This window comes from Eschrichtius robustus, chromosome 3 (genome assembly GCF_028021215.1).
Source record: "Eschrichtius robustus isolate mEscRob2 chromosome 3, mEscRob2.pri, whole genome shotgun sequence".
Taxonomy (NCBI): Eukaryota; Metazoa; Chordata; class Mammalia; order Artiodactyla; family Eschrichtiidae; genus Eschrichtius; species Eschrichtius robustus.
The window spans coordinates 45080824-45097490 of NC_090826.1; the positions used below are offsets into that span (position 1 = coordinate 45080824).

At 42.3% G+C, this 16667-nt stretch overlaps 1 pseudogene; it reads right to left on the reverse strand.

The window, feature by feature from the left end:
* The window catches only part of LOC137760570 (solute carrier family 25 member 3-like), a 51557-nt pseudogene extending 36648 nt beyond the window's left edge, over nt 1-14909 (reverse strand).
* Between the last annotated feature and the right edge of the window lie 1758 nt (nt 14910-16667).

Genomic DNA, 16667 nt, shown 5'->3' on the forward strand with positions numbered 1-16667 from the left:
GTCAAATAACACTGCCCCTACAGACTGGGGGAGGGAGCACTGCCCTCTGCAATCCCCCCAGACTGTGGAGAGAAGCCAGCCCCCAAATCCACCAAAGAACCCAGGATGACCTCAGAGTTGCCCAGCAAGACCCCAGGGCAGAAATCCCGCATAGGGAGATCTTGGCAGACTGCTCTGAAGGGCCGAAGCATCGTGGCAGAACCCTTAGGAGGGCAAGACTGGGATGAACCACACACTGTACCTCTGAACTTGGAAATGGCAGGGGGCTGGGAGGCTGAGGTGTAGGGGAGATGAACAAACATTTACTCAGGACCTAAACCGTGGCTTTTGGGTCTCTAATCCTTTATTACTGTGTTCCTGCCAACTGCTTCTTTGCAGGGAGCATCAGAGTTTTCTGCAAGTGGGGCAAGGGTGTGTTTATCAGCTTGTTGCAAATTACATGGTAAACACCATCCCCCTGGTTGAGGCACTTACTGGGTCTCTTTGTTAGATTAATAAGATTACAACAATCTGGGCAGACTTTCAAGTGTTTATTTTCAAAACCTTATTTCAGAGGGTGGTAGTAACATAGTACCAGGCCTGTCTGAATTCTGCATGTTTCTGCTCTAAGCATTTATTTCTCCACATATGGGGCAGAAAAGGTCATTAATCCTCAACCTCTGACAATTTATAGTCAGTGCCCTATAGCCCATTTTTTGATCATGAACTTAATGTTTATTTTAACACCTCCATGGTGTCGCCCTTGTCCCACAGACTTTAAAGGGCAGACTGTCCCTCAGTTTGTAACTATATACATTTCAGCATAATTGACTCAAAGCAAAATTCTGTAACACAAACCCTGTTTTCCCGTTGACTCATATTATTACACGATGGATGTTGCAGCTCCTTGGCAAAAACACGCCACCTCCACCCTCAGGGCCGTGAGGGAGAGTTCTGGGGGACCTGGGGGCACAGCTGGCATGGTGGCCGGGGCGGCTTTTCTCGCTACACTGGGGAACATCCCATCACGACTTACTGCGCAGCTCTGGGCCCTGTGTGCTGCAGGGACTGCGGGGGGATAAGGATGACTGAAAGCCATGCCTGCCTTCACCGCAGTTCCCCGACACCCTAAGTGGTCTCACACTCCCGGCCCAGGTTGACCCAGTTCCCTCAGCCTGCCACACCCTTCCCCAACTCGTAACATCCATCCAGACCCAAGCACAGGGTTGCTCTTCTGGAACTCATCCCTGAGCTCTCAGCCTTCCCATATTCCATAGTCATATTGGTCCCTGGGTTCCCCACCTGGTTTTAGATGTGACTGCCTTCCTGTCTGATTCTCTCATAAGGCCTGTACTCTTTGGGGGCATTTCAAATTCATCTTTATATCCTCCATGGTGAGCTTACAATGTACCAAATATTGGGAATTTACTTACTGTTAAATGAGTAAATGGAAGAATGAATTAAAAGATGAATGAGTACATAAATGGAGACACAAATAGTAGATAAAAATCCACTAATAGGAGATAAAAATCATAATTAGCTTTATCTAAGGGCTTTTCAGTTTACAGAAATTTCATACTCATCAGTTTATACGATCCTCGTGGCAAATTAGAAAGGTAGTTACGGGACTTCCCTGGTGGTCCAGCGGTTAAGATTCCGCGTTCCCAATGCAGGGGGCCAGGGGTCCATCCCTGTTCAGGGAGCTAGATCCCAAGTGTCGCAACTAAGACCCAGCGCAGCCAAATAAATAAATAAATATTTTTAAAAAGAAAAAAGGTAGTTACAATTGTTTGAATTTCACAAAGAGGTTAAATTATAACAATAATAATAGCTCTAATGTCTGAGGACTGACTGTGTGTCAGTCACTCAAACAATGTGCTCTGTTAATCCTAAAACCACTGTGCAAGGTAAACCATCATCTTTTACAGTTGGAGAAACTGAGTCTCAGAAACTTGTCTAAAGCCAGAGCCAGGATTGGAACCCACATCTTGGGACTCCAAAACCTGTTTAGTCTCTGACACAATATTGGCAGACAGAGGATGGAGCCAATTCCAGCCAGCCAAAGTGTCCCTGAGCTAACTCTTGAAGGACTAAAGTGAAGATCAGTGAGGGGTGGACAGCCTGATCAGTGGGACTGATATGGGCAAGGAAGGGAAGTAGAAGCAGCCAGGCCAGGCTTGGAGCCTGGGACCTGAGAGACAGTGTGAGGCACGGGCAGTGGCGCGGGAACAATCAATGCCAGGGGCCAGGAGGGACCATGTCATAACAGGTCTCAGATGGTCTGGGGTAAGGTGCTTGGGCTTTATTTTCTGCCCAGTGGAACAGACGTGGGTAGGATGAATACTGCAGGGCCTTTGAAGTATTCTTATGTGTTAAGGAAGGAAGAAGCTAGAGGCAACAAGACCAGCCTATGGCAATAATTTGGACAAGCCATAAAGTAACCTTGCACGCGTAGTGAAGTAGAAATAAAAGGGGGAAACAGATCTACGAGATGTTGAGAATATTTGCCATACCTCCCTCCTTCCCTGTTCTTAAGCCAAAGAAATTTCTCCGATGAAAATCTTCCCCATCTTTTGCTGGTTCAGGCCTCCGTGCTTCATCCTTACTATTCCCTCTACCTCAAGTGCTCTTTCTTCTCCACACTCCCACCGACCTGGAGAACACCTAGTCATCCTTCAAAATCTTGTTCAGATGTAACTCTTCCAAAAAGTGTTTCCTTACTACAAGACTGATGGAGTTAATGATCCCATTTTGTGCCACCTTTATATTTGTACATAATTCTGTTGGGGAATCAACGCCAGTGTCGGTTTGTTTACACATATCTATCTTCCCTGACAGACAGTGAACTCAGTGGTTGGGACTGTTTTCATCTTTGTGTTCCTGTGCCTAGGGCAATGCCTGACAGGCGCTAAGCACGATGTTGAATGAATGAATGCACGCACGCATGCCTGAATGTATGAATGAGTAAATGAGTGAGTGAAGACATTATCTCCTCTCTCTTTTCCAGCCATTCGGATGTCCAATAGAAGTAAGCTACACTTGTCATTCTCTCTCTGATGAGGTACTTTGCTTTGAAAAATGCCTTTAATTTAGACTTTGTTTTTGTAAAATTAATGAGTGTCTCATTTGGCAAGTTTGAAATTTTCAGAACAAGCAAAAAATGGTTGGGGGAAGGGAAAGGAAAGAAGAGGAAAGAGGGGAAAGTTGGGGCCACTGGCCTGCAGTTGCAGTTTTCCCTGAGCATGATCAGGAAAAACAAAACGCCCAGCCCTGGGCTTGTCTGTTAACAAGTGACCTCAGACAAAGGCTTTGCTTCACCTCCTTCCATTAGCTCACAAGAGGAGCCAAAAGGAAAAGACTTTGAAAATGGTGAGAAGCACCATAAAAGAGACATATTATTATTCTGCCTGGATGATAAAATACGGCCTTGTGAATGAAGTGCTGGATTCCCATGCTCACCCAAAGAAAAAGATGATTTTAATGTTAAATGTATTCCTTTCACTTACTAAGACATCCATTAATTAGGGAGAAAACATTTTCCAAAATATAAACTTAAATCTGTTAATAAGCACAAATCTACACAGAAAAGTAGGAAGTACATGGAGACTAGCATCCTAACCTCAGACAGAAGCCATCTGTGACTTCAGAACAAGCATTTTTACTGACTGGAGGTGGCACACTGTTGTGAAATGCTAAATTAAATACCACTAAACATTATTATGCCTTCAAAACGTAGTTGCAGGCTTCAATAAACACACTTTTATCACAAGAACACACAATCAAAAGCCAAAATAATTCGGTTTAATGTGCCAAAAATATGCTCACCCCATACATTGTTAGAAAGAGCAGTAGGAAAAGAAATCTAAACTTTGCAGCTAATTCATTTGATGGCAGCCAACATCTCCTATCTCCCTTGGCAAGAGGGCCATTTTCTATGTTGTATTTTGCACACAAAAATCTGCATAGAGTGATTTGCATACCAAAAACACACTTGTGAAAGAAATTGTTTGCCTAGGGGCCAGGGAGACATGGGATTGCCCCCGTCGGCTTCTATACTCACAACAGACTAGGCTACTTGCTTTTCATTTCCCTACGCACTGCATTTCCCACAAAGGGTTATGTACTTTATGATGCATTAAAAATTAAAGCAAATAAATCCTGTATATAACCAAGAACAGCCATAACAACAATACAACACAACACAGGCTAAATCTTTCCATGCTAACCGCCTTCCTTTACTAAGGGACTGGTAAAATAATAAATGCTATAATATACTGAGCTTTTATTTTATACCATGTGTTTTACATGATTTATTGCTAATTCTCACAATCAGTCTTCAAGGTAGGTGCTGTGGTTCCCCATTTTCCATATGAGGAAACTATGACTTGGGGAGGTAAGGTAACCTGTCAAAGCCATGAAAAGCCAGTGGTGAAGCCAGGCTTGGAAGCCTGGTCTGATTGCTCCACCCTTTCCTGCCACCCCGCCCTCCACTGTCTCTCTTTCCCCAGTTTTGCCGCAGACCATTGTTCCATTTCCGAGGGCCAAGTCCGGGGGTCTGAGGTGGTGGGGACTCATGCAGAGAAAGGTGTACCACTTCAGTTTCCTGCCATTGTTTCTGACTGGAACCTGGAAGCAGGACAGCCAGTCTCAAGGCTCAGTGAAGGTGCCCAATAAGCTTGCTCAGTGACAGACACGGGGTGAATGAGCAATGGCCTGTGATTCAGAGGATGTGTGGGGGGAGAGACAGATTGGTCGCTGCACAAAGAAGGTACATGGTAGTTGAGATGCAATGGAACGCTGCCACTCGGTGCCCATGCGCTATCACCGATTCAGGGCCAGCCCAGCTGTATTCTTGGAAACACAGAATGGTTTTGTGTGTGCTTAATTATAATGCTACTTACGGAGAATTTATCAGCAGCAAATTGGATGCTTGGTGTATTTCTTTTTTTTTTTTTTAACATCTTTACTGGAGTATAATTGCTTCACAATGGTGTGTTAGTTTCTGCTTTATAACAAAGTGAATCAGCTATACATATACATATATCCCCATATTGCCTCCCTCTTGCGTCTCCCTCTCACACTCCCTATCCCACCCCTCTAGGTGGTCACAAAGCACCCAACTGATCTCCCTGTGCTATGCGGCTGCTTCCCACTGGCTATCTATTTTACATTTGGTAGTGTATATATGTCAATACCACTCTCTCCCTTTGTCCCAGCTTACCCTTCCCCCCACCCCGTGTCCTCAAGTCCATTCTCTACATCTGCGTCTTTATTCCTGTCCTGTCCCTAGGTTCTTCAGAACCAATTTTTTTTTTTTTTTGGTGTATTTCTTAAGGAAAAAAAATTGGTAGTGGCTCTTTGAAATTTGTTCATCTGATGAATCCTTTGCATTTTTCTAGTACGCAGCATTTGAAAGAAATCGGCCATTTCTGGAAAGTCAATGGGGAGAAAAGTGCAGAAAGAAAAGACTGAGGGTGACTATAAAAAAGGTTTACAAACATTTGCTTTCTTTTAAGATGTTTCTTTGTGTGTTTCTTCTCACCTGGTTTCTCTTTTTCAGAGCATGATGATAGCAAACTTTAGATTTAATCATATCTCATTATCCATGGACCACCATTGCCCAGATTCCTGGTTTTGAGACTTCATTATGGATTAGTCGCTGTTAGAAAGCAGTTTTTCTGACACTTTCAGTAATAAATCCCTTGTGATATGATCTATAGTAGCTCTGTCTCAGAGCAATTTCCAAGCTAAAGCAAGTAATGTGACAACAAAACTGTTTTGGGGGCAGACAAATCTGGTTTGAATCCTGGTTTTGTCACTATGGTTTTACCTTACTTTGAGCCTCAGTCGCCTCGTTTGCGAAAAAAGGAAAAGAATATAAGGGCAAACCCTGGTTGCCTACCCAACAGCCATTTACCTCGTCTTCCTTGCTAACAACAATGACAACAGAAAATCTTGGTTTTGTTCAGGACCCCATGTGCCTAATCCCCGCAGATGTGTCACACTGATCTAAGTCCTCCGTTCTTGATGTCAGTGATTGGTTTATAGGGGCTACAGGAAAGCATGTGACCTAATTCTGGCCTATGAGGCCAAAGGGGAAATCAGCCAGAAGCTTGTGAGAAAGATTTTTCTCTCTGATAAGAGAGACACATGAAGAGAAAGCCCATCTGCCTTTGCCTTCCTTGCCTCCTGATCTGGATGCTGTTGCTGAGACGTGATGTTTGGTACGGTGGCAGCCATCTCTTGAACACAAGGGGAAACATCACGGACACACTACAGATGGCAGAGAAGAAGGACCAAGAGCGCCTAGGTCCCTGGGGACAACACTGATCTACTGAACCAAACTTGGTGTGCCTGTCTCCAGATTTCTTGTTACAAATCAATCTCTTGGGCTTCCCTGGTGGCGCAGTGGTTGAGAATCTGCCTGCTAATGCAGGGGACATGGGTTCGAGCCCTGGTCTGGGAAGATCCCACATGCCGCGGAGCAACTGGGCCCGTGAGCCACAGCTGCTGAGCCTGCGCGTCTGGAGCCTGTGCTCCGCAACAAGAGAGGCCACGATAGTGAGAGGCCCGTGCTCCGCGATGAAGAGTGGCCCCCGCTTGCCGCAACTAGAGAAAGCCCTAGCACAGAAACGAAGACCCAACATAGCAATCAATCAATCAATCAATCAATAAAAAATCTTTAAAAAAAAATCAATCTCTTTATGGTTTAACCTGTTGTGTAATAGATTTTGTGTTGTTTGCAGCCAAAAAAAAAAAAAATCCTAACTTATACAAGTAACAAACTCACAAAATGGTTGTAAATAAATGATACATTGTATGTAAAGTTCTTAGCACAATGCTTGGTACAGTAAATGGTTGCTATAAATATTAGTAACAGCATTTATCATATATAGGAAATGATCTAAAAAAGCAAAAGTTTCAAAATACAACACAGATAAATAAGATGAATGATAACTGATTTAGCGCAACCAAAAAGCTTTATATTCTTGGTAAGGGTCGGGGGAGACATTAAGGTATGAGAAAATGATTACAGTGACAAATCCTCATATCTGGCAGTAGGATGTAACTACAGCCAGAATTCGAGCACTACTGGAGATGAAGGGACCGTGGTTCTTTGCCAGGTTTCCATCCATCCTCTTAAAAACGAACAATCACCCTGTCAGCAGCTCCGATTCCTGTCTGAAGCCTGACAATTACGTGTATTTGTGACAATTACGTGAATTACCAGCCTTGCAAAGGGGCAGAGTTCTTTCAACTCACAGAATCTCTTTCCAGAATACCAATTTTTACTAGTATTTTCTGAAAACATGTTTTATGTCTTTATGGCACGAAAGATAGAAATACTGATATACATATATTAAAAATATAATAATTTAGAAATATCATTTCCTTAGAAATAGCCTACCATTTTGGAGCGCTGTGGTAACTCACAGGACTACCTATAGTTTAGACATGAAATCACCAATTTTTGAAACAACATACTAGAACACAAAGTAAAAATACAGTAAAATAACATGTGAAAGTACCTAGCTAACAGAGGTAATATCATATAGTAGATACTCAATAAATAATCTTAGAGTAAACCAGATATTTTCCTTCACTCTATGTTTTAGTAGAGGCAAATGACAAGATTTCAAACTAACACTGAGGATTAAACACACCCACACGCATACTCATATCCATATCCATTTATATCTAGAGTCTGTGTACATCCATCCACAAAAGCCCTACGCCTTCTATAGCTATTCAACAAACATTGATTTTCATAGCTGATGGCCCATGAGGCTTTACAAAGCTTTGTGCAGAGGCTTTACAAAAAATTATTTACAAAATAATCCCTAAATTATTAATCATATTCAGTATATTATAAAAGAGAAATTAATCAAGGATTGCAAACAAAAGGGGATTTTAAACCACCAATTCCTGAATGTTTCTGGTTAACTGAGATTTTCCTGGACACTATACACACACCTGCTTTTCTCAAAATCCATCTGTTCCCCTTTCTTCCTTACAATAGAGGGCAAAATTGTTGGTGGCTCAACACCTTACATTGTGAGATGATTCTCCAAAATTAATCATCTCTGCGTCACTAGAAACCAAGAGATTTTTCATTCCTGAGGGGCAATTTCCAGCCTTCACAACATGGTGGATTTTTTCCTACTCATTTATATGGAATTTAACATGTCACAGACAGCAGTTTACATTTGGAGCTGTAGTCTTAACTTGATTGAGGAAGATAGAGGTAAGGGCTGTACTTTAAGGAAGAAATAGATATTTAAGGTGCATTTTATAGTCTCATGATATTTATATAACAGCTTTATTGAGATATAATTCACATACCATGAAATCCACCCTTTTAAAGTGTGTAACTCAACAGCTTTTACTATACTCACAAAATAGTGCAGCCATCACCACTAATTCCACAACACTTGCATCACTCCAAAAAGAAATCCCATACCCATTATCAGTCACTCTCATTCCTCCCTTCCATCCCTCAACTCCCACTCCAGCCCCTGGCAACCACTAATCTACTTTCTATGGGTTTGCCTAATCTGGACATTTCATATAAATGGAATCATAAAACGTGTGGCTGTGTCTAGCTTCTTAGCATAATGATTTCAAGGTTCATCCATGTTGTAGCATATATTTTATTCCTTTGTTTCTTTTTACGGCAAATGGTACTTTATTCTCTTTTTATGGTGAAAATATTTCATTGTATGGATATACAACATTTTTATCCATTCATCAGTTGATGGACATTTGGGTTGTTTCCACTTTGGGGCTATTATGCATAAAGCATCACATGATAGCTTTTTTTATGAAGATGAAATTCATTTAACACACAACCATTTAAAAGTATACAATTAAGTGGCATTTAATTTTTCACAATGTCCAACCACCACTTCTCTCCACTTTCAAAACTCTTTTATCACCCAGGGGAAAATACTTCATATCCATTAAATAAGCACTTCCCATTCCCTTCACCCCGACCCCAGGTAATCACTAATCTGCTTTCTGTGTCTATGGACTTGCCTATTTTGATATATTATATAAAAGGAGTCATACAATATGCGACCTTTGGTGTCTGGCTTCTTTCTTACCCAAGTTGTAGCATGTATCAGTACTTCGTTCCTTTTTATGGTTGAATAATGTTCCATTGCATGCATATATCATAATCTGTTTATCTCTTCATCCACTGATGGACATCTGGGTTGTTTCCACCTTTTGGCTTCTCATGGTATTTTAACATTTCACTTGTCATCATCCTAGTCCAGGGTACCATTCTCTCACCTGGATTACAGCAAGAACATTTTTTTTTAAATTTATTTAATTTATTTATTTTTGGCTGTGTTGGGTCTTTGTTGCTGCGCGTGGGCTTTCTCTAGTTGTGGCGAGCGGGTGCTACTCTTCGTTGCGGTGTGCGGGCTTCTTATTGCTTTGGCTTCTCTTGTTGCAGAGCTCGGGCTCTAGGCACGTGGGCTTCAGTAGTTGTGGCACGCAGGCTCAGTAGTTGTGGCTCGTGGGCTCTAGAGCACAGGCTCAGTAGTTGAGGTGCACAGGCTTAGTTGCTCCGCGGCACGTGGGATCTTCCCAGACCAGGGCTCGAACCCACGTCCCCTGCACTGGCAGGCGGACTCCTAACCACTGGGCCACCAGGGAAGTCCCCAGCAAGAACATTTTAACTAACCTCTCTCCCTCTGCTCCATTTCTCTCCAGACAGCAAACTGAAGGTCATTTCATGCTCATAGTCCTTCGGGGATTTTCCAATGGCTCTAAGAACACTCTAAGTTCGAATCTTCAACAAGAACTACAGAGCCTGCAGTGAATGCCTTCCTGTCTACTTTTCCTATTTCACTTCACATCACGCTGTCTGCAACTGAAGGGCTCCAGCCAAAGTGAAGTCTTAGTTTCTCAAAACCATCAGTCCTTCTCTTTCTTCAGGGGAAATGCACATACTGTGCTGTGTATCTTCTCTTTGCTGGCCTACCTCCTACTTAACCTCTAGGTATCATCTCAAATGCCACTTAGATGTACAATCTTACAACACCCTACACTTCTTTGCAGCATTTGCACAACTGTAAATTTTTTTCCACTAGACTTGAAGCTCCACAAGGGCAAAGACCATGTGTTGTGCTCCTCATGAGAACTCTTCTGCCTAGAACAATGCTTGGCACATGGTAGATGTTGATCAACAGTGTTATAGACTGGGGTATGGGCAGAATTAGCAAATTGCCTCTAAAATTTTGGATACTCTATAACTGAAGGTCTCAAAATATGCTAACTAAAATGGACACACATACAAACAAATCTTAGTTATAATTACATCATTAGCATCCTCTCTACTCACCGACCCATCCAAATAATAGCATTCAGGAAAACAAGACAAAGCTTTATAAATAATACTAAAATTTAAATTTCCTTTCAAATAGTTCTTTGCTCATGATTTAAAAAATAACTGATCTTTAAGACCACATAAAACAAGCATACTTTAATTGAATGGTTGCCTGTCAAAATGTGATCTTCTGACTTCAGAAAGTTCTTCTTGCCTTTGAAAGGATCTAAAGGAAAACTTTCTAAAGACACACTTGTACAGCAAGGAAAAACACTCATAACATTAATACTCTGATTCTTTCCAATCTTTATCAGTGTGGTTTAACATGTAAATATGGCCTTTGTTTTTCAAGATTTTACCTACTCTCTTTATTCACTTCTCAAAAGACAGATCAATGGATGAGATTACAGCTCCCTATCATGAAATTAATCTCAAATACTTGAAAAAGCTACTTTTAATCAGCACCTGGGGGAAAAGATAAATAGCCCAAGCTAGCTTTTTTAGCTGTAGGAACTAAAGCTTAGAGGAAAAAATTAGAGAATGTGATAGGGTAAAGCCTCTTGTTGAAACTGCAGTACCACAAATTTTTTAAAAATTAAAATCACTGTTTTTATGATCATCAGTCCCTTCAAGTTAGGGATGAGGCACTGACCTGGTGCAGGAAATAATTTAAATATTAAATTAAATGTATTTAAGTATTTTGCAGTTTGATTACTTCTAAGTTATTACACAATAGGTTTTTCACAATTGAGACACATTACAAACTTTCCATTAGTGCAAAATTAGTAAAGTTTTACAGTATATACAAATAGAAGATTTAAAAAATATATTTTTTGAGGTATTAGAAAAAGCAATTTATGAAAAGTATAGTCATTGGTTATGTCAAGGTGCTGAGCTAGAGTGATGAAGAAAATATGGACTCTGATTCAGACTGTATCAATTATTAGCTTTATGAGCAAGCTACCTAGCTTCTGAGTCTGTTTCTTTATATATAAAATGGACTACTTCAAAGATTGAGATTACATGAAAACGAATATAAAATGTCTAACAATACCAGACATAATCTATGGCTTTTCTAATTCTAACAGATATGCACGATTTCACAGAGTGGTAATTACAGACAAGGTAAAACACTGAATAGAAGTTTAAATTGTTCCAAAGGAATAGTAACTAGAAAAAAACACCTCATGACTCTGAACTCACATTATCTTTCTTAAATTATGTTTTATTCTTTATTGTTAGCTACCATGGTCCCTATTTATTCAGACATTTGTAAACTACCATGAACAAAAAAAGGCAAATAGAAATCTAGGGACTGGGACTTCCCTGGTGGCGCAGTGGTTAAGAATCTGCCTGCCAATGCAGGGGACACAGGTTTGAGCCCTGGTCCGGGAAGATCCCACATGCCGCGGAGCAGCTAAGCCCATGCGCCACAACTACTGAAGCCCGCGCGCCTAGAGCCGGTGCTCCACAACAAGCGCAGCAAGAGAACCCACTGCAATGAGAAGCCAGCGCACCGCAACAAAGAGTAGCCCCCGCTCGCCGCAACTAGAGAAAGCCCGCGCGTAGCAACGAAGACCCAACACAGCCAAACATAAATAAATAAATAAATTAAAAAAAAAAAAAAGAAATCTAGGGACTGAATATGAAAACTGCTGACCCAAACGAAGTAAACCCATCCTCTCAACCATGTCCATGACGGTAAGAATCATGCCAAACAGTTCTCCTTAGATTATACTTGTCTAAACATACACATTGTATATTACAGAAATTATCTGGTGTTGTCAACAGAACAATCATGAAATACCACAGACCAGAATAATCGGTCTCCCACTTTCTTGAAACTCCATAGATTTTGTAGCAATTCCTTAAATTACATTACATTAGAAAGCAATTTACTTAATAAATTATTGACCAAAGAAACTTCCTACAAACGTTTTACAACACTAGTCAAAAATATATGTTTTAAAATTTTGCAAAAATGAAACTGCACAATTTATTTCCTCAAAATTTATCATTCTCCTTCCTTGAGAACTTTTCTTTTCCACAAACATGGACACTAACTTCCTAGGGAAAGTGAAAGTATCTTAAAAATACATAATGACCTGTCTCCTGCATCCTCCCTAAGAAAATAGGAGTGCTAAATATAAATTTCATTGCATCTCATTCACAAGTTCTGACTTTTTTCCTCCAAGCTCTTTATTATCCAGTCAAGACAGTTCAAACATACTTAGACACTTTTTTTCTGTTAACCACTAAACAGTTTACTATTACATAGTTAAAACATTAACATATCCTAAGTTTGTGGTTTTTAATACAAGTTGTTAGGGCAATTGTGTAACATTTTGGTAAATCATATCAAATATCATATTGAAGTTTATTTCTTATTCACATTCTACAAACATCTCTAATTCACAGAATTTCACTAATTTTATAGTTTCCCCAGTCAGAGACGTGAAGGCTACAGAAAACTGAAAATGTGCCTTATAACTTCAATAAATTTTATGAACCTCAACCACTGTAAAGATCAGTGAAATATCTACCAAATTAAATGAATGACATTTGTTACATTAAAAGTGAGATTTTTTCCTTTCAAAATCACAAAAACCATTCTTTAATATTTAACCAAAATTTGCTGGAATTTGTAGGGTTGTGTGTGTGTTTAAATGTCAGGGTGGTATGATTTTCTTTGGATGTATGGTTGTTGAAAGCTGAGCTGTACAAAAGAAATCTTTAGAGAACAGAGACTTTTCTTTACATACTTATTCCCAGAGCCTGCCCTTCATCTCATTTTGGTTTTCCACATTGATCCAATTGTAGCACTTCCTGGAGTGAGCTAGGTTCTAATCAGCAACATCAGGAAGAGAATAGGACAAAGCCAAATGAGAAAATGCAGATTTCATGTCATGCTCTTTGAAAACAGTGAATGCTTTCTAAGCTATCAGGCAATGTAAGTCACGATTTAACGTTTAATAATTTTTACCTGTAATGGACATGAACAGGAAATACGGAATGGGTCCTTTATTCAATAGGTGCACGATTTCTACTGAGATGAGCACCACGTAGCAGAATTTTACTTTGCTCTCTGTCCCACATAGTTGTGCTGACCTTAAAACCTCAGTAGCAGGCTATTCAGTAGTGATGCTTGGATAATCTCCACCGAATGGTGAATCAAAGAAGGTGTACTCTAGAGACACGAAATCACCTAACATTACTTCCTGTTAAGAATTTTTTCGTTATGATTGTTGAAAAGCTATTGAGTTAAAGCAACCATGCCGACTCCCCAAAGATAATGGTTCAAACCCCCAAAAGAAACGGTTGCAATTCTCTTGGATTGCCAGAAAGAAGGAATCAATCACTTAAAGTCGGTCTGCACGTTAAGTCACCTCTCCACAAACGTTAACATCCTACACACTAGTATTGTTTGAATGCAATCCTGCACTGAATTGAAATACTGGCCAACGGTGGCCACAGGAGTCGTCCAATCCATGCCTACTTCGCTTCTTTAGGGATTCGGGTGTTTGAGGGACCGGAGGGCGAGGCAGCTTGAAACAGACCTTGACCGAGTCACAGATGAACCACTGCAGCGCGGTCAGGGTGCCAATCATGATGATCTGGGCGAACAGGCCCTTCCACACGGCCCCGAACCCCAGGTTGCGGAGAACCTCAAAGGCCATGCTGCCTTTCTCCTTATTCATAACGGACACGACGGAATCGGCCGGGTGGGACACGACGGCGCAGAAGACGCCAGCTATGTAGCCGGCCGCAAAGGTCATGGCCAGCTGCTCAGCTTTGGTGCACTGGCTCTGTGGCTTGGGCACCACGTACTCATAGAGCGCCTCGACGGTGCGCTCGAAGCAGGCGAACTTCATCATGGTGTAGGGGATCTGCCGCATCCAGAGCGGCGCCACGCCTTTGTAGAAGGCCCACCGGCCCTCCTCACCGTACATCCTGGGGGCCGCGGCCCGAGGCGGCCAGGTACAGGCTACTTCTCCACTCGTAGCCCTTCTCCTGGCCCAGGAGCTGCGCGTAGCGGATCTATACGAAGACATCGTATAGGCCGAACTTGAAGAGGCCCTGCAGGGAGTAACCCAGGAAGGTCGGGGCCCAGCCTCGGGCCAGGCCGCGCAGCCCGTCGTTCCGCACCGTCACGCCAAAGCCGCTCAGGATGCCCTTGTACTTGCCGGGGTCCACCTGCATGCAGCACTTGACCAGGTCCAGGGGCACAACGGCCGTGTGTGTCAGCCCGCAGCTCAGCATCCCGCCCAGGCCGCACAGCTGCAGGTACTTCGTGGAGCCGTACTCATAGCTGGGTTCCTCCGCAGCCGCCGCCCAGGGCCTGCCCTTGAGTCGGCCCGCGCTTCTCGCCTTCAGGGCTCGGTAACTGCCAGCGTCACACGTGGCCGAGCTCGGTCTAGTCACACACTCCCCTCTGCCGGAGCTCCTTCCTCCCTCAGGGGCCACGGTGCATTGCGCATGCGTCTGAACTTAACCCCGAGAGCCCGCCAACCCCAAGGTCAGGGTGAGGAACAGGCCGGCTGGCGCCCACAGGGCTTCAGTCGCGTTCTACCTGCACCTGCACACCCCCTACCATCGGCTGGGCTGTTTGGGGTTGCAATCCCGCTCCTGAAATTTTAAGTAGGGGCATCGCCCCGCCCCTCACCTCCAGGACCGCCCTTCGCCCCGCCCCCACGCCTTCGGGTGAATGGGCTTCTGGTAACGGCAGGAATCCCGCCCCTCAGCCCTTCTTACCCAATGGTCAGTGGTCCCTAGGTCTCACTTTCGCTGGTGGGTCAGGCTTTCCGTTCCTAAAGTGGCTTCTGTCCGGCTCAGCGGCTTAGTCTTCTACAAAGATGCTAAAAAAATAAATCAACAAGTACAAACACGAGTAAACACATGAATAGGCAAGTAAATAGATAAGGAGGTGAGTGAGAGGGCGAAGAGTCGCCATGCACCGTTGCCTTCCTGAAAGACTTTTCTGGAGTCCTCACTCAACTGCCCGCTTATGGTAATGGTCATCTCCATGGCCACAGAGTGTTCTATGGAGGGAATGGGCAGAGAGAACCAGGAACCTGGCGTTGGAGGCCCAGTCCCTCAGCTTCCAGCCTTACCTAACATTCTTCTTTTGCAGATGGGAAAGATATCTCCCCCCAACACCCACACTCCACTCTTGTTTCCCTCCAAGAGTTATGAAGGTTTAGGAAGCATGGAGGTTCTCACTAAATTGAGAGAAGGGTGCTGATTATTTTCATTCATTAGGTATTTTTTTCATTGACTACTGAATCCCTGCCATGATTCTGGAGTTTACGAAAGTCAGAAATCCTCTCTCCTCTGAGGGAGCTTGCAGTCTCATTGGCCTGGAAAATGAGAAGTAAATGACTCCACGTGTAAATAAGTAGCATATATTCATTCATTCACTCACTGTGTGCTGGCCCCTATGCAGGATTAGGGGTTTAGCAAAGAGCCAGACATATTCTTGCTTACGTCTAAACAAGGAGATTAAAAATTGGTATTGTGTGATAAGTATTATGACAGGAGTTTGAATAAAGTTCTGGATGAACAATGAGGGGCAACTAATTCTGCCTGATGAATTTAAGAAGACTTCTCAGAGGTCTTGAAGGATGAGTAGGAGTTGGTTATATTAAGAAGAATGGAAAGATAATTCCAGATTAGGGGAAACATGAGTGCATGACCCACTGAGGAGAGGTGAGTAATTTGGCATGGTGGAAACCAGCAAGGGTTGAGACTGAAAAAAATAGAATTGGGTCAAATTAGGCAAAGCCTTAATACCTGTTCAGGACTTTGACTTTTATCATGTAGGGAGGCCAGTGTTTCTCAGAAGTGTGATCCATAGATCACCTGCATCAGAATCATCTGGAGAATTTTGTTTAAAATCCCTGATCACACCCTAGACCCTCTGAATGAGAATCTGAGCGTAGGACTACGCAATTTTAATAAGCTCCCTTGGGTGGATTCTTCATTAAACTTCACTAAAGTTTGAAAGCCACAGAATGTGGATGATGGGAGGTCAAGAATTTTTTTAAGGTTCTCTGATTAGTAATTCAACACATATCCTGGATGTGTATACAACTCTGAAAATTCATCAAGCTGTACATTGAAAATTAGTGCTCATTACACACTTTACACATGTTATATCATAATTATTTTTTAAAAAATTGGCTGGTGTAAAATTCTAACCACAAACTAGGGATGATGGCCAGAGGGAAAGCAGAGGCAGATACAAGACTCCTCAATCAACAAGTCTTATTGAACTCCTTTCCTTATTGTAGTCTTTTTTTTTAAATTAATTTATTAATTTATTTATTTTTGGCTGCATTGGGTCTTCATTGCT